General features: G+C 41.7%; 1 protein-coding gene and 1 pseudogene across 1 annotated transcript in view; one reads left to right on the forward strand and one right to left on the reverse strand.

Annotated features, from left to right (window-relative positions):
- LOC120043725 (gastrula zinc finger protein XlCGF57.1-like) overlaps positions 1 to 19407 on the forward strand; it is a 714153-nt gene that overhangs the window by 472106 nt on the left and 222640 nt on the right. The gene's annotated exons all lie outside the window — the stretch shown is intronic.
- LOC120044737 overlaps positions 1 to 19407 on the reverse strand; it is a 32206-nt pseudogene that overhangs the window by 7557 nt on the left and 5242 nt on the right.

Raw genomic sequence — 19407 nt, forward strand, 5'->3', positions numbered from 1 at the left:
CAGAACCTGTTAAATCAAAATCTGCATATTGTATATTAGGAAAATCAAAATTTAAGATCAGTGGAACTGAGCGTGAGTATGGGTTACTGTTTAAATTTATAAAATATACTATAATTCAAAAGGCAAATGTGTAAAGATATGTGAAAACAGAGGTTTTTAATTTTACTGTTGAAGTGCGACTCTCTAGTGCCGGGTCTAGTTACAGAGGTTTTTAATTTTACTGTTGAAGTGCGACTCTCTAGTGCCGGGTCTAGTTACAGAGGTTTTTTTACTGTTGAAATGTGACTCTCTAGTGTCGAGTCTAGTTACAGAGGTTCGGCTCACAAGAGAAGGACCCTTTTATTTGATCCACAAGAGAAGGATCTGGTGGCTTGATAAAAAGATTCAGATAGTCGGGACGAGTTAATTCCGTGAGAATCCAAGTCCAGAAAAGGTTCTCCAGACTAGACACCAGTTGAATGGTTAAAACGATTGGGAGTCTTAGTTGTGGAGAATCAATAAAATAAAATAAAAATAAAAGTTCAGATAGACGGGCAATGGTTGACTTGGCACTTAACTAGATGCACTGTGAAGAACTTAAACTGCGATCAATGTGTTGATGTTGTTATGGAATAAAATAAAATAAAAAATGCAAATGTGGAAATGTTGATCTGAATAATGTGTAACATTGGCCGTTTCACGAGACTCACTAGTTGATAACTTTTGGGAGGACTCTGAGTCTTCTTTTGGCCCGTGGTGCAGCCGCCGAGCTGAAAACTGACTTGTATTTTTCCTCTATTGTGATGTTGGTATTTCCATAATTCCTAAAATCGAATTGATAATTATTTTAGGAGCGCCTGAGTTTGTTGATATATTGTTCCAAAAGGGCGATTCTGATACCTTTTGGGAAAATATATAATAACTCAAAAAACTGATTAACAGAAATAACTGCTGTAAATAATTCTTTGTGTACGAAGGTGGGGCACCAGAGATAAGTCGGTGTCAGCGCCGAGAATACATTGCTGGTCTCGGCCAGTGACGGGCTAAGTGCACCAAGATAGTAAAACCCCAGATATAACCTAACTGATAAAATGGCCACCGCCACCGTCCCAAAGCTTAAGTTTAATGAATTTTTAGACCAAAGAATCATGGGTTGGGGCAGTACCAACGGCAAGGGAAGATGCTAAGTCGGTCATTAAGTGGCTACAAACGGAACTCATACCTAGGTATGGTGTCCCATAACAAATCCGATCTCAGGGTCTCGTGTAACGCGCCAATCAAACCCTTAAGGCTAAGATAGCTAAGGTATGTGCAGGTTCGAAGTTGACATGGGTTGAAGCCCTGCCTCTGGCGTTGATGGCCATGAGAGCCTCTCCAGGGGCAGGCACCCATCTCTCTCCTCATGAGAAAATGACTGGAAGAGTCATGCCTGGTCCACCAAGAGAGGGAGGTCATATGCCCGCTCTTGATGTAATTATGTGAAACTACTGACGGAACTCTCTGTAGCACTCTCTACCCAGGTTCGCAAGGTCCAAGAGGGGGAGCTGCCAGGAGGCACGCCACCACTGAATGTAAAAAGTTGGTGACTGGGTGAGGGTGAAAGTCCACAAGAGAAAGTGGCTGGAACCCAGGTGGACTGAACTGTACGAAGTGAAGGAGGTTACTTCACACTCAGTTCAGGTCAAAGGTAAATCAGGCGCACCTTGGCACCACCTCACACATTGCACTCTAGCTCCAATTCCTTCCAGAACACTGACAGAAGTCAGAGCCGATTTGAGCGGCCTAAATTCGATTCCAAATTAAGACACTCCTGACTCAGGTGATGCGGCATCAAACTTCGCCTCCCCTGAAAAAGGAACCTCTCCCAGTTAGAGGGACATTTCTCCCTCCCTGGGCAAGGCTAGGGATATCTGGCCCTTTATTTGTGATATTCCCCTACACACTCATAACTCTTAGAATAGTCTGGGGGTGGAGAGCTGTGCAGAGAATGGACAGAAGATGGCAGTATTGCAGCACTCAACGGTCTCCCAGCAAACGGGGAGCCTGTTTGAATGCTGGTGACAGAGAAAAACTTAAAACCAATTCGGAGTAGAGAGAATACATTTAATAACTTATTTAGGTTAAATTTACAGACTAATGATAGTATTGTTATGGATTGGCTGACATGCGATATAAATTTAGCGAAGTATATGGTAAGTTTACACTTTGGAATGGAGAAAGTTGAGAAGTTGATTTTACTTCTACGATAGTTTTGTTGCTAAACTCAGTTGGAGTAACTAGATGTTTTGCCTAGAGGCATGAATAAGACAGTCATTTTTGGTATTATATTGGCTAGTTGCTGCGTTCTGAACACAGGTTGAGCGCTAGTAAACGCATATCTTTATTTGAACTATACTAATCTATTTGATAAAAGTACTAAACCTGTATATTTAACATTTGATAATGATTGGCAAATCCATATATTTAACCACAACTTTGAATTTAGCATTGGGTATTATAGGAGGAACGGGATACAATTTGAACTTTCCCCACCGGGTGTGGCCGTATTAAATTATGCTAGAGAAAATTGGTTGTGTCATTTAGAGGGAAAATGTGTACATTATAGCTTTGAGTTACTTTTCAAAAGTTGCTAAAAGTTATTGGTTTTTGTTTAGGTAAAACTAGAGAATTCGAACAATAAGTAAACGTATTCTAAACGTGATCTGTTTTCATTACGGGGAACAATGACCGGCCCGCAGAGTGGAATGGAGACCTGAGAGTTTTTAAAGGGACAGTACACGTTTATCACAGTTGTATGATTAGTACATGAAACATCGGGGAAATTTAAAACGAATGATTTGAGGGTATTATGTTCCGAGAGACAAGATAATATTAGGTGTTTTACTTTCTGAGTTTTATTTAGACAAGGGACTTTTTTAAGATAAAGGGTTCTTTTGATATGTCTAGATATGGTATGGAACACGAATGTAAGGGGGAGGTGTAACCTTTTGACCTATTTTCGTTGCATTTTTCCTGTGACTTGATCACTCACGGGGGAATGTAGTGAGAATAATGCAATTGTGGTCATTTGGGAATACTAGTTTTGAGGTATAAGGCATGAAAATAAAAGTGATAAGAGAGCTTATTAGTAAAGAAAGGAATTTATATGGTTAGCATTTGTTTTGGCCATTAGAAGATAGAGATAGGTTTATTAAGGTTATGTAAGGACTTTAGAGATTGACACTATAAGACATGTGGTTATTTTTTAAATCCATGATTTCAGATAAAGTCAAAACAGTGAGACACTTAGTTAATATTGCAAAGGAACACATAGTTGTCATTGACTATTATAAAAAAAAAAAGGGCAGACAGAGGGGTCTACCCAGCACTGTTGAGACCTTGAAGGTTTGAGAGTAGAGTGGGGAGGGTGGACCAGGAAATGAGCAAGGTAGGCTGTGAAATAAGATAGGACAGAAGGGGGTTAACACATATAAGCAGCACAGATACATTTTAAAGTAGATAAGTCACTTGACAGAGAATTAATGACTAAGTCATTATTTAGAGTAGGTAAGGTTGATACCTGGCCAGAGCCAGGTATCAAACGGGGGAGGGGTACATTGTGGTCTAGGATAGGATGGGGCCTATTGGATAATAAACTAATTTAAAATTAAAAATTTCTAGCTAAAAAATAGGCATAGAAGTTAAATATATAATCAGATAGAACAAATGAGAAACTGTTTGTTAACCAAACCTGTATGTCCAAGATTTTATGTATTACAGGTGAATTAAAGGAGAAGGTGATTCACTCGATCTGGGGGCATATCGCATTTGGAGGGTGAGACACACTGACATTGCCGAATGATCACAGAGTTAAGGAGAAGAACCGTTGCTAATAGAGTTCGGGGATCAACTCCTTAATGAAGAATTCCCTGCCCCCGACCTTTCCTCACTGTGTACGTTCATAGAAGTGAAAGTGTTGCTTGATCTCTGGCTGATGATGTGTTCTCTGGGAGAGGGTGGGGCTTTACAGGACTGCTTGTAGTCCTGAGCTGTCTGTTTGGGATACGATGGAGATGTTACCATCACAGTACTGCCAGAACCACCACCAGTTCCAACGGACCAGGGTTCAGCCGGCCTCCTCCACCACTTCAAGACCAAGTCCCACGCCATCACCTAAGCTCTACAATCTGGTATAGGTAATAAATGTAAAAGACATCTCAGATAGTGACCAATTGGGGACTGAAACTGGTTATGAGGGAAGGGAGAATATGTGGTTGGCCTACAAAACACTTAATAGAAAGGACTGTGTCGTATGTGGACATGCCAGACCTATTCTGGCTGCTCACCCATTTGTCCTAAGTAATGGGGAAGGTTGGATGTGCATATTGGAAAGTTTAAGCCAAAATTCAACCCTGAGTAAAACTCTGAGCCTTGTGTTCCCAGAAGTCCCTCCCCAGAAGGCACCGTGGGGAGTTAAGGCATATGGGGGATATTACAGCTGTATCACTGGTACAGGTAGAGGTATAGACTATGGGAGGCTCCCTACTACTGCCTGCATCACTAATGTCACTATTAAATAGAGGTGTTGCTGATGTATGGTGGATGTGTGGACCTGCCAGACGGTTGACCCCATTTTGAAAGGAGATTGTCAGGGCACATGTGCTTTGGCCAGTCTGATAAACACCATTGCCTATTATTGAGGTTACAGCTAACCAACTTCTGGGAGCTGCACATGACACAGAGGCTCGGGACCAACCCAGGAGACGGCAGAAACGTGACGCTCCTTGGTCCAAGGGTACAGATAACATCCACACCAACCTGATGGGGTCCCAATAGGGGTTCCCCACGAATTCCAGACATTAAACAGGAATGATGGCCTGTGGCATTTGTTGCCCATTATTGGCCCAGCTATTGTTGATGCTAAACAAAATGCCTGGGTCAATTATATCTACTATAATTAATAATGATTTGTTAAATACACCCACACAGCACTTACAGGGATGGCTGAACAATTGGATGCTACCTCTCAAACCAGTAGACAAAATAGACTAACACGTTTGTCCTTAACAATACTAGTCCGGATGGGAGCATTTCAAAAGCTCTGAGTGGGTTGGCAAGGTTATCAGTGGAGATGAGGGGTCTTGCAGGTGTGGAGGAGAGTGGACTGTTCCCTTGGCTGGGTGGTTGGTTTGGTAAGTACACTGCAATGATGATTACTGGATTTCTGACCCTAGTTGTTGTTTTAGGGTATGCTCATGTACTGTGCTGCCTGTATCATACCTTGTTTGAAGAAATCTGTTACAGATGTGGCAAGGGCCTTTGGTATGATGCCGTTGCTTGATGCTCCAGTTGGAGAGGCTGATACGGAATCAAGCTTTCGCAGGAGAGTGTGCAGGACAGAGGAGGACCCTTGGTTTGCTGAAGTTGACGTTGTCGAATGAATAAAAAGTGATGTTTGTCCTCCCTGTTTATAGCTTTTGTCACGTCTCTGGTGAGACGTGAAGAGGGGGAATTAAAACTTTATCTTCTGATAAAGTTTACCCTATTCTGCCATTTATAGCTTTTGTCACGTCTATAAAGTTGACTACTATTCTGCCATTTATAGCTTTTGTCACGTCTCTGGTGAGACGTGAAGAGGGGGAATTAAAACTTTATCTTCTGATAAAGTTTACTCTATTTTGCCATTTATAGCTTTTGTACTAGCTTTTGTCACGTCTCTTATGAGACGTGAAGAGGGGGATTTGTAATAAATACCATTTAAAATAACACAAGCATATTGCTATTACGTTGTTATAACTAACTTCTTTCAAAGCAGGGCTTCTCACAAACTCATAAGCACATATTTCAAGACACACACACACCCAAGGACAGATGGCTGGCGCAAAACCTTTCATAACACTGATAAAACAGGAAAGGCCTTGACCAACAGGGTGCCTGTGCCTGCATTGCACGAGATACTGAGAGACACACACACCCAAGGACAGAGGGCTGACACAAACCTTTCATAAACACTGATAAAACAGGAACAGCTACGCACACACAAAATCTCCTCTTTAGGCTGAACATTTTACAGAGACACACAGATATGACAAAAACATCTACGCACACACCTAATCTCCTGTTTTAGCTGAACATTTCTGAAGACAAAGAACTCTACTCAGAGCCAATGGGACAGTGACACTAGCCTGAAGGGGACCTCGCCCAACTCATCAGGACCAACCAGAAGACCAGATCTACCAGACTCAACCTACTTCATTTATCAAATATAATGTCTGCACACAATGTTTCGGGGCTTCTTTCTGATAAGTTCCATTCGAGCTTGATGAACGAGCCTGTGCACGCTGTATCAGATATCTTTACCTCTGAATAAACTGCTTTTTATTATACCATATCCACCTGTCCAGAGTCTCTACTTGGTCTCAGTTCTCCAGTAAACTTCATTATCAACAGATGTGAACTAGCTATCGTTAGCCAGCTTCTGCGTCGATGTCAGCTATTGTTGTCTGGATCAGGACAATGGCTGAAGTTGTTGTTTGTGTAACAAACCTTCCATAAACCATTACAACTAGCTACCTTTCTTTGCCTGTAGGTTAGCTAGCTAGCAGCTTTCAGTTGACTGGTGTTAGCTAGCTACAGAGGCTAGCTGGACTTTGGACAAGCAAGCTAATGTTAGCTAATAGCTGCAGTATTGTTGCCAAGCATCCAAGTTGCTGACCAGGTTAGATAGATTTGGCTGAAAAGATGTTAGCATTGTCAGAAATGCTACAAAAAAGGTAGCACATTGTTGGGTCTTAATGGACAGAAATGTGCACGTGAGAGTGATAAATGATCAAATGTAATAAAACCTGTTCCACCCAAAAAGTTATTCAAACTTTTTAATTCCAATCATCACTTTATGGAAGCTATAGTGCCATTTTAATCCGACGCAATAATTTTAGCGAAGTAGGCACAGAAAATACTGAACACTCACGAATACAATTTAAAGGAATCTAAAACAATAAAATAGAAAATTATAATTGTCCAAATATTTTTTTTTTGCCAGTTTGCAGTGAGATGAGCATCTCACAATTAAATCTCAAAAATAGTAATAATTTGAAAAGGGGCTATTAACTAGCTGGCATGGCGCATCGTTGCCCGTGAATGGAAGTTACTAGGCTAGCGAGCAAGCATCTTAGCCAGGTAGCCTTGGACAACAAAAAACGAAAAGCGTGTACTGTATGACAGAGTCCTAGACCGTTCAGATAACATAAGTTGGGACACACAACATGTTTTTTTTCTTCTACTTGCACGCACGCACAGAAATCAGTACTATGGATAGACGCATCATATTTAGCTTAGGTTGATGGGACTAAATCGTTTTTGGCAGGGGCGCAACTTTGGTTTTAGAAGTGTGTGTGTGTGTGTGTATATATTTTTTATCCAGTCAGATAAACACTAAAAACTGCCTACTCGGCCTCTTGGAGGCATCCGCACGGTCCTAAAGCACACCGTTGCCACATTTAGTATCACATTCCAATGATAAAACTAGGGGGGTCAAAGATGCAATTTCAGAATGTGGGGGGCAGGTACACTCCATCCCAGTGAAAGTTGTACCCCTGGTTTTTGGTATCTTTTAGTTGTCACTGTAGAAGACTAAATTAGATGATGTTGAAGTTGAATTGGTGCTTGAACAGTGGAGGCAGCACCTGTTTCCTTTTTGACTTGCGGTAACTCTAAATCAATAGTTGTTTAGTATTCAGAAAACATTCACTTGCTTGACCGTTCTGAAGGTCATGTAACTGTTACATGCAACATTTTTTGTGAACTTAACAGGACAGATGTTGCTCTCTAGTTTTATGATGTAACAAAGGTGTGGTTGAATGTATTCTGCCACTGTCTTCTGCTGTCAGCTGTGTCAAGGCATATGAACTAACAGGTTATAACAATGCAATTATCACCACATGTAATATGGCTATTTTTCTGTCTTGGCTTCCCTGGTGTTTTTACCTACACACCGCTACTGCAAGGTGTAGGTTTGGCCTCATTATTTCTCCATGGTTCTGACTTTAGCTGCTTGTTGAGCATTGCCTTGTGTGAGGATCTGTATTTATTGCACTATAACCCAAAACTGGCGGACGGAAGACAGGGTGGTGCGGCAGGTGCCGCTTCTCATTCGAATGCTGTAATTTTATCTAAACCATCAGGTGTACGCCGACCCCAGCTAAGTAACTCATGCAAAGAGTTAAAGCGCAATTATGTGTTTTATCTCCAGTACTCTGCCATGATTGTCAGTTATGTAGCTGCTCTACTGATAATCTCAGTGCGTCCTTGCTGGGATGACACAATCAGTCTACTACCGGAGAATATTAACACCAAACACATTGGTTCACCGCTCCACGGGAGCGGACAGTACACAGCATACCATAATGTTCTGAATAATGGCCAAGTCTACCTCGCTCCTTATTCTACTGAACCGCTTAGGCGCAACAAACACAAGTCCAACATTTATCGGAAACTTTTAAACTACCTGTTCACTACCCTCCTGCTCTCCGGGGATGTGCAACTCAATCCTGGGCCCAACATCACCGAGCCAGCGATACGCACCGGAGTGGAAAGCGGTGGATGGCCTCGTCCACTGATCGTCGCCGCTGTGGAAGTGGGTGAGTGCTATGGTCCTATGGTTTCTCTCGGCTCACCCGGCTCCAGGATAGATTTTGACTCTTCAAACATACCAAAGTCGCTATATGCGATCCCTGACTCTGCTTCTGGTACGCAAGCTGTTTTAATTAGTTCACCGCATCCAGTGCAGGCGGGAGGGATTGTTAATTGCGCTACCGAGCTGCCCCTAATCAAAACGAAACAAAACGGCCTAAACCCAGCCGTCAGAAAACACAGAAAATTTAACTTTTTTCAATGTGTCAATCACTCTCGAGTCATCTGGGACCCACGAGCTAAGCCCAAGGGACTACTAGGGGGGCACTTGAACATTCGTAGTGTCATTCCAAAAAGTGATCAAATTCAACATCTACTCACAGACTCCAACCTTGACTTTCTCTGCCTCTCAGAGACATGGCTCCATAAAAACTCTCCATCTGCTGCTTTGATTGTGCCTGGCTACAATGTTTTCAGGAGAGACAGGACTGAAGGAAGAGGAGGGGGTGTGATGATTTACATTAAAGAACATATCCGATGTAAACAAATTGAGTGGTCATGTGATAATGAACTAGAATGTATTGGCCTGAACATTACACTGTCTCCCCAAATGTCTTTTACCCTCATTGGAATGTATAGGCCACCTTCCACCAAAAGTGTGTTTTTTGATCAGTTTAATAACATGCTTAGGGAATGTGATTTTGGGAAAGAGGTCATCTTAATGGGAGATTTTAACATTAATTATGAAGACAAGTGTTGTAGGAAAACCCTCAAACGGATCACTAATACCTTTGACCTTACACAGCTAGTTAAAGGGCCAACCAGGGTGACTTGTTGCTCTAAAACACAGATTGATTTGGTGTTCAGTAATAAACCAGAGAGAGTGACTAAATCATTCAATATGGTTACTGGGCTATCTGATCATAATCTGACACTTATAGCCAGAAAGCTGTCTAAGAGCAGGTTTAACCTCTCTACTGTTAGAAAGCCAGATCAACTAAGAATACCTAAGAGTGAATTAAGCTATTTTGAAAACGCAATTAAGGGAATTAACTGGAATGATCTCTTGTCCTATGCAGACGTGGAAGCTGATAGTCAAGTTTTTCTATCCACAATCCAGACTACATTAAATGGTTTCCTAAAGAAAATCAAATCCAAACCTGGCCAAAAGAGCACTCTTCCTTGGCTAAATGGAGAAATCTGGAAATTGATGAGAGAACGAGATTATTATCTAAAAATAGCCCTAAGATCCAAATTAGAGCATGACAGACGTAGGTTTACCATGTTGAGAAATAAGGTGATGAAAGAAATCAGACAGGCCAAGGCAAACTTTTTTATTAACATAATTGGTGAAGCAAAGGGAAATTCTAAACTGATCTGGGAGAATCTAAAAAAGTTAACAGGGAAAGACCATAGTAACACTACAAAAAGTCTAGAAATCATGGTGAATAACAATCTAACACAGGATGCAGTCGAAATAGCAATAGCCTTCAATTCCTACTTTATTGACTCTGTCAGGGTACTGACACAGAACCCCTCCACTGGTTTCTTGGGCTCAGTGCTAGTAAATGATGCTCAACCTGTCTTCATCATAAGGGAGGTTTCTGAGTCAAAGGTGGACAAGGTGATTAGCTCACTAAAGAACTCTAAAGCCAAAGATGTGTTTGGGATGGACTCTACCTTTCTTAAAAACTACAAAGAGTCACTCATTGGCCCCATTACTAAGGTCACCAACACATCTATTGGTCTCGGGGTGTTTCCAAGGGTATGGAAGTCGGCCATAATAACGGCCATCTTTAAATCAGGCGACCCTGCTGACGTGAGTAACTACAGGCCCATTAGTATACTACCTGTGGTGTCAAAGGTTGTTGAAAAGTGTGTAGCAGAACAACTGATTGCCCACCTCAACAACAGCCCCTTCACATTACATTCCATGCAGTTTGGCTTCAGAGCGAAACACTCCACAGAAACGGCCAACTGCTTTCTTCTGGAAAATGTGAAGTCCAAGATGGACAAAGGGGGCGTTGTTGGGGCTGTGTTTCTGGACCTAAGGAAGGCTTTTGATACTGTTAACCATGAGATTCTCATCACAAAATTGTCCAAGTTCAACTTTTCCCCTGATGCCTTGAGATGGATGAAATCATACCTTGAAGGCAGAACTCAGTGTGTCAGAGTGAGCAATGAGCTGTCGCCCACTCTTAGCTATGATGTGGGTGTGCCCCAAGGGTCAATACTGGGGCCCCTCCTGTTCAGCCTGTACATTAATGATCTGCCTTCTGTCTGTACTGGGTCTGAAGTTCAAATGTATGCAGATGATACAGTGATATATGTGCATGCAAAGAGCAAACAACAAGCTGCACAAGAACTCACTACTGTAATGGTCCAGGTTACAAAGTGGCTCAGTGACTCGTGTTTGCATCTCAATGTGAAAAAAACTGTTTGCATGTTCTTCACAAAGAGGGCAACAGATGCTACTGAGCCAGATGTCTATGTGTCAGGGGAGAAGCTCCAGGTGGTATCTGATTTTAAGTACCTTGGCATCATACTTGATTCCAACCTCTCTTTTAAAAAGCATGTGAAAAAGGTAATTCAAATAACCAAATTCAACCTAGCTAATTTCCGATTTATACGAAATTGTTTGACTACAGAGGTAGCAAAACTGTACTTCAAATCTATGATACTCCCCCACTTAACATACTGCTTGACTAGTTGGGCCCAAGCTTGCTGTACAACAGTAAGACCTATTCAGTCTGTCTACAAACAGGCTCTCAAAGTGCTTGATAGGAAGCCCAATAGCCATCATCACTGTCACATCCTCAGAAAGCATGAGCTCCTGAGTTGGGAAAATCTTGTGCAATACACTGATGCATGTCTTGTATTCAAGATTCTAAATGGCTTGGCTCCCCCTCCACTCAGTATTTTTGTTAAACAGAAAACCCAAACATATGGCAGCAGATCCACAAGGTCTGCCATGAGAGGTGACTGTGTAGTTCCCCTAAGGAAAAGCACCTTTAGTAAATCCGCTTTTTCTGTGAGAGCTTCCCATGTCTGGAATACACTGCCATCAGACACACATAACTGCACCACATATCACACTTTCACAAAATGCTTGAAGACATGGCTAAAGGAAAATCAGATTTGTGAACATGGTCCCTAGCTGTGTGTTGCCGCTTTCCATGTCTGTTGTCTGTAACTTGTGAGGTGTGGAAACACTTTGTTGCTTTTATGAATTTTGTCTTGCTGCTTTTTGTTCTATGTTGCTCTGCCTGTATGCTACGTCTTGCTTGTCCTATGTTGCTATGTCTGTATGCTATGTCTTGTTCTATGTTGCTATTGTCTATATTGTAATTGTTTTTAATAACCTGCCCAGGGACTGCGGTTGAAAATTAGCCGGCTGGCTAAAACCGGCACTTTTACTGAAACGTTGATTAATGTGCACTGTCCCTGTAAAAATAAAATAAACTCACTCAAACTCACTCAACTACATCACGTGATTGAATATTAGCAACTGTTGGCCTGGGCGCCTGGGTGTCTGTGTGTGTGTGCTGGAAGTAACAGTTAGCCCCAGATAAGTGTGCTGGGAAGCGGTGGTTAGCCTTGAGTGAGAACAGTGTGCTTTGTATGCAGGTGCAAATAGCTCAGACAATGTTGCAGAGCTGTCTGACCTCAGTCTCTGGGGTGAGGGAGCGTAATCTGCACAGCAACAGCGCCAGACACCAAAGAGCGCCAAGAGGCTGGGACCAGTCTGAGCGCCGGCGATAGGCTGAGCAAAGTTTAAACCACGCTCAGCCTCCACTGTGATAGGCCAACAGAGGGGTTGGAACTACGTCTATCACGGTATAAGAACAGCTGTTTACTTACCTCCTGCCAGTTCCCTGTTCTACCCTGCGAGGTGTTACAGTGAACCCGTATATACAAAAATTGAATTTACCATTTATCGCTTGAGTTTAATAAAAATACTTAAAATATATTCGGGGACTCTGAATCACATTTTGTCCTGATACCAGATTTGAATTGACGCAAATCCCTTATACTTGGGAACAAACATAAATGTACATATCAACACTCGACTTACGTTGTGACAAATATATGTCTGATGTAGGCTAATCTTACTTCAGAAAGATCCTGGATAAGATTTTAATCTATTAAAGCCAATAAAACATCCAACACCCTATTCACCAAGAATCCTGATGTCTGTTATCATCTAACTCCACCCGAGAGTCTGTTGGAACAATGTCCTCTTCGAGAGTCCAGGTAGTTTTAATTGTCTGATGCCCAGTAAGTGAAGCCTATAAAATACCAGACTGATTACAGCAGAGCTATCCGTGCAGCGAACCCTGCAGCATTTACAGCTATGCAACCTCCACATTAGTCAGTGCATTTCGCTACACCCGCAATAACATCTGCTAAACACAAGTATGTGACCAATAAAATTGTATTTATAATTATTCCGCTTTACAGACCAGATCTAGAGCCGTTGTGAAGGAAGTGGTCTTCTTCTACCATCTACTGCATCTTGCCTATGCCGTTCTGTACCATCACTCATTCATATATCTTTATGTACATATTCTTTATCCCTTTACACTTGTGTGTATAAGGTAGTTGTTGTGGAATTGTTAGGATAGATTACTCGTTGGTTATTACTGCATTGTCGGAACTAGAAGCACAAGCATTTCGCTACACTCGCATTAACATCTGCTAACCATGTGTATGTGACAAATAACATTTGATTTGATGGAAGGAAGTAGTCAAGGAAGGGAGTTTGTTTATACAGGAAGAACCGCCCCCACTTACCGTCAACCAATCATTTCAATGTTGAGCTAAACAGAGCTTTAGATCTCGCCAGCTTGTAGAATTAAAACAAAGAAATTAGTTACCTTTGGCTCGTTCATCCATCCCAATGGGAAAAATGTGGGTTTTGGAATAAATACCAAAAATAAGATAAGCACAGACTAAGGAGATCTTATACGTTTTGTTCTATGAGATAATAGCAGTCAGTAAATATGACCTTAATGAATTATGAAGCCTTTGTGATTTATATGCTTTTTTTATTACATAAATTCTTCAACATTCACAAGAAGTGACGTTAGCTGATAAAGATTGTAGAACAAAGCCTATAAGATATCCTAAACCTGTGTTTACGACAGACCTTATTTTTGGCATTTATCCAAACACCCTATAAAAACGGCATACATTTTCCCCATAGGCTTTGCCCAGCGAACCATGGCAAAATTAGTGCCGAAAATAGATGCAATTACTATTTCTCTCTATAGAGCCCCACAGTGTACGAGTCATAATACCCATAAAACCTAGTGGTCGAACAGGGAAATGGTTCCAATTGTTTTCCACCATTCATTTTTCACATAGGGGATTTTCCATAGGCTTACCCTGGCGAGACATTTTGATATTCTTGTAAATCTCTATTGGACAAGGTGACTTCTATCAATATAGTCGTCTCTATTTACACTCAAATTTCCTTAATGCTAATTAGCATGAAAGTAGACACCATGAAAGACTACAAATCCCCGCATGTCATCTCTAGCTGACACCTTTGCTAACAGGTATTGTGTAATTTTAAAACTTGCCCATGACAGGTCGCAGACTTGTCAACTTAGAAGAATTGTCAAAGAAATGTAACCAATAAATTCATTACTACATTTAGCTAACATTAGATTGTTAATGCAGAGATTCTTACCTTTGCCTCAATTCGTCAATCTCGTCCAAACCGGTCAGGGTATTTCATGTTCTGTATGATAGCCACATTAGTAGCTAATTAGCATTTCCTTTTGGGGGGGGGGGGGTAAATACAGGCAAATATATTGATAAGTCACCTTGTCTGAGAGAGATTTACACGGTTATCAAAATGTCACGCTAAGGTAAGCCAACATGAAACACAGCCCTTATTTGAAGTGTTTCTAAAATCCCGTATGGGACAAATACACGGTGGAAAAACGATTGGAACCATTTCCTATTTTGACCGCTAGGTTTTATGGGTATTGTGACTAGAGGTTGACCGATCAGCATGGCCGATTAATTAGGGCCGATTACATTGCAGTCCACGAGAAGACTGCGTGGCAGGCTGACCACCTGTTACGCAAGTGCAGCAAGGAGCCAAGGTAAGTTGCTAGCTAGCATTAAACTTATCTTGCACGTTCGCACTTTGGTGCGAAAAGTGCAAATCAATCCCAGAACAGCAAAGGACCTTGTGAAGATGCTGGAGGAAACAGGTACAAAAGTATCTATATCCACAGTAAAATGAGTCCTATATCGACATAACCTGAAAGGCTGCTCAGCAAGGAAGAAGCCACTGCTCCAAAACCGCCATAAAAAAAGCCAGCCTACGGTTTGCAACTACACATGGGGACAAAGATTGTACTTTTTGGAGAAATGGCCTCTGGTCTGATGAAACAAAAATATAAAGTTTTGGCCATCATGACCATTGTTATGTTTGGAGGAAAAAGGGGGAGGATTGCAAGCCGACGAACACCATCCCAACCGTGAAGCACGGAGGTGGCAGCATCATGTTGTGGGGGTGCTTTGCTGCAGGAGGGACTGGTGCACTTCACAAAATAGATGGCATCATGAGGCAGGGAAATTATGTGGATATATTGAAGCAGCATCTCAAGACATCAGTCAGGAAGTTAAAGCTTGGTCGCAAATGGGTCTTCCAAATGGACAATGACCCCAAGCATACTTCCAAAGTTGTGGCAAAATGGCTTAAGGACAACAAAGTCAAGGTATTGGAGTGGCCATCACAAAGCCCTGACCTCAATCCTATAGAAAATTTGTGGGCAGAACTGAAAAAGAGTGTGCGAGCAAGGAGGCCTACAAACCTGACTCAGTTACACCAGCTCTGTCAGGTGGAATGGGACAAAATTCACCCAACTTATGTAACCGATGTGAAATGGCTAGCTAGTTAGCGGTGGTGCGCGCTAATAGCGTTTCAATCGGTGACGTCACTCGCTTTGAGACCTTGAAGTAGTGGTTCCCCTTGCTCTGCAAGGGCCGCGGCTTTTGTGGAGCGATGGGTAACGATGCTTCGAGGGTGGCTGTTGTTGATGTGTGCAGAGGTCCCTGGTTCGCGCCCGGGTCGGGGCGAGGGGACGGACTAAAGTTATACTGTTACATATGTAAACTTCCGACTTCAACTGTATCAAAACAATCCAAAACAATCCAGATGTCTTTGTTCCAATGTTTTTTCAAGTTCTAATGTAAAAAACTATATATCAAAACTATTTTCTTTTAGACATATGATATTGGGATTACTCTGAATATCACACATGGACATTTCCTATGCGCGGATATGGAATCATTCAATATCCTGTGATAGGCCTATGTGGACAACTTATTTTCTCAAAATGACGACAATTACTGACAGTAGGCCTACATGGTATATTTTAAGCTCTAGATTGAGGTCCACATTAGGATCTTGATATGCTAAATAAGGACAATTTCTGATGCTTATTTGCACGGAGGATATGCTCAATAATTTGACTAATATTAACTCCAAATCATTCTTCGACACTAGCAATCATTGTTGTATTACTTCCGCAGAAAGATGAGCACAAACACAAGCTAACAGCACCGTAACTGGTAGACTAGTAACAAGAATCACATATTTTCAATAGTCGTTTTCTTTATTTGGGCGCAACAAATTAGTCTATAAACGCTGTGTGGCCGAACTGACATCTGGAGAAACAATCTGAGGTGTTCAAAGAAGTTAACCGGTGGCTTCAAAGCCTCAATGGCCAATACGTAGCATCAGCAATCCAGGGTTTATATACATCATTGGTGTAGCCGATGCCTAATTATTTCTCCCTGGTTCTGACTTGACCTGCTGCTGGTTGCGCATTGCCTTGTATCATCAATCTGTGTGCGATGAGCTAGTAGGCTACTTGGCTGAAATTACCACCATGGTTTCTTTTGTCCTGCTGTTCAAATCGAACTCATGGATGTGGAAGATCACACGTGAAAACTGGACCTATACATTTTATACACCACAATAGGTATACTATTAATAAAAGTCAACCAAACTTACCCGGTCCATCGTGGAAGCTGACGTTACTGTATTCTTTCTAAAAAAAATAAAAAACGACACTAAATGTGTACGCTACAGTTACTTTCTTTGTCACAACGTTCAGATAAAGAAAAGCTCGACCACAACTTTATAAATATCAAAACTCCACTTAAGTTGTGACAAATGAACGTCTCATGTAGACTAATCTTACATTAGAAACATCCTGCAAAAGCCTGTGAAATGTATTTGGATTGAAAACTAGATAGAAGACAGTAACAAAGTACTTCCTGTTGATGCTTTTCAGCTTCTTCTGTGGTGTTTAAGAGGTGCCGGCACCTACTGTACATAGTCATCAACACCTCTCTTCAAGTGGGTGAGGCGGTTTAGGGAGTCATTATGCTAGAAAATACTTTTGTATTATATCATGAATCTATTTAAACTGTACATTACATGTTTCACTGTTTTAGAATCATCCTGAATGATAGTAAATGCATTATGTCCACGTGTGGTTGTATTGTTTTTATATTTGCAAATAAAATCTAAAATCACAAATCTAAGGTATTTATAGAAACAACAAAAACATCTTGGTTAGAGAAATTCTTTGCTATTGTCTTTCCAATTAGCTCATGGCTAGATGCCTTTATAGGGCATGTAGCGGTTCTCTGAATGGAAGACGCAAAAGCTTCCCGCCAAGGGCTGTGGGAGCTAAGCATTAAGGAGAGCTAAGTATTAAATATAAATAGGTCTAGTTGCTAGGTTGAAGTAGCAAGGACATGCACATCTCTTTTCTCAATAGGGGGTGCTGTTTTCACTTTGTAAAAATTTCGTTCCCAAATTAAACTGCCTCGTACTCAATTCTTGCTCGTACAATATGCATATTATTATTACTATTGGATAGAAAACACTCTCTAGTTTCTAAAACCGTTTGAATTATATCTGTGAGTAAAACAGAACTCAAGTTGGAGCAAACTTCCTGTCAGGAAGTGAGAAATCTGAAATCAGGCAGTCTGTTCTAGGGTCAGTTTATTAATTTGCATGTATTCTATTTGTCGACATGCACTGCATACGCCTTCCCCTAGATGTCAGCAAGTAGTGAGAATTGGAATGGAGTTGCTAGGTAGATCTGAGGCCATATAAAGGGTCTGGGTACGTGGGGTACACTCTTTTCAACATTCGCCATGACGCAAGACAGACCTCAGGATGGCGTTCTGGAAAGCTCTCATTATAGGCCTTAGATATATCCGGCTCTGATTTTATTCGATATAGGTGTTAAAAACGTCGTAATGTAGTTATTTTAAACCGAGATATATCATTTTATATCAGTTTATTGCGATTTTCGGAATTTTCTTAGTGCTGCGTTATAGTGAGTTGGGGCACGTCTTCGCCACATGGCTAATGTTTACTGCTAATTCCAAAGTTGAAGGCGACAATCTACAACCGAGCAACGATTCTTCTGGACAAAGGACAACTTGCCCAAGATTCTGATGGAAGCTCATCAAAAAGTAAGAACTATTTATGATGTTAATTCGTTGTTCTGTTGAAAAATGTCAAACTACTATTCCGCCATTAATTTCGGTGCGGTCTCGCTTTAACGCACGCTGTATGTCGTAGTAACGTTAATTTTAAAAATCTAACACAGCGGTTGCATTAAGAACTAATGTATCTTTCATTTGCTGTCCAACCTGTATTTTGTAGTCAAGTTTATGATTAGTTACTGATTAGATTAGGTGCCTCTCCCAAGACTTCTCCCGACATTTTGTTGGCAGCTTGGCTACTATTCTCATTGTATAACCACGATTTGTGCCGCTAAATATGCACATTTTCGAACAAACTGTCACGACCGTCATAATAAGCGGACCAAGGCGCAGCGGGATATGAAGACATCTTCTTTTATTAAAGATGACGAAACACGGGGCCTCCCGGGTGGCGCAGTGGTCTAGGGCACTGCATCGCAGTGCTAACTGCGCCACCAGAGTCTCTGGGTTCGCCCCCAGGCTCTGTCGCAGCCAGCCGCGACCGGGAGGTCCGTGGGGCGACGCACAATTGGGCCAGCGTCGTCCGGGTTAGGGAGGGTTTGGCCGGTAGGGATTTCCTTGTCTCATCGCGCTCCAGCGACTCCTGTGGTGGGCTGGGCGCAGTGCGCGCTAACCAAGGGGGGCCAGGTGCACGGTGTTTCCTCCGACACATTGGTGCGGCTGGCTTCCGGGTTGGAGGCGCGCTGTGTTAAAGAAGCAGTGCGGCTTGGTTGGGTTGTGCTTCGGAGGACGCATAGCTTTCGACCTTCGTCTCTCCCGAGCCCATACGGGAGTTGTAGCGATGAGACAAGATAGTAATTACTAGCGATTGGATATCACGAAAATTGGGGAGAAAAGGGGATAAAAAAAAAGATTTAAAAAAAAAAGATGACGAAACACGAAACGAACACTTTTACAAAACAAAACAACCGTGAAGCTACAAACGTAAGTGCATACACAAGCTACAAACGTTCAACATAGACAATTACCCACAAACACCTAAAGCCTATGGCTGCCTTAAATATGGCTCCCAATCAGAGACAACAATAAACAGCTGTCTCTGATTGAGAACCAAATCAGGCAACCATAGACTTTCCTAAACACCTACACTGAACACAACCCCATACATACTAAAAACCCCTTAAACAATACACACACCCTAAACTAGACAAAACACACAAACATCCCCCATGTCACACCCTGACCTAACTAAACTAATAAAGAAAATCAATTTAACAGAGGCCAGGGTGTGACACAAACTCTATATGTATTGTGTAATATGATGTT

The sequence above is a fragment of the Salvelinus namaycush genome, chromosome 3, assembly GCF_016432855.1.
Source record: "Salvelinus namaycush isolate Seneca chromosome 3, SaNama_1.0, whole genome shotgun sequence".
NCBI classification, from domain to species: Eukaryota; Metazoa; Chordata; class Actinopteri; order Salmoniformes; family Salmonidae; genus Salvelinus; species Salvelinus namaycush.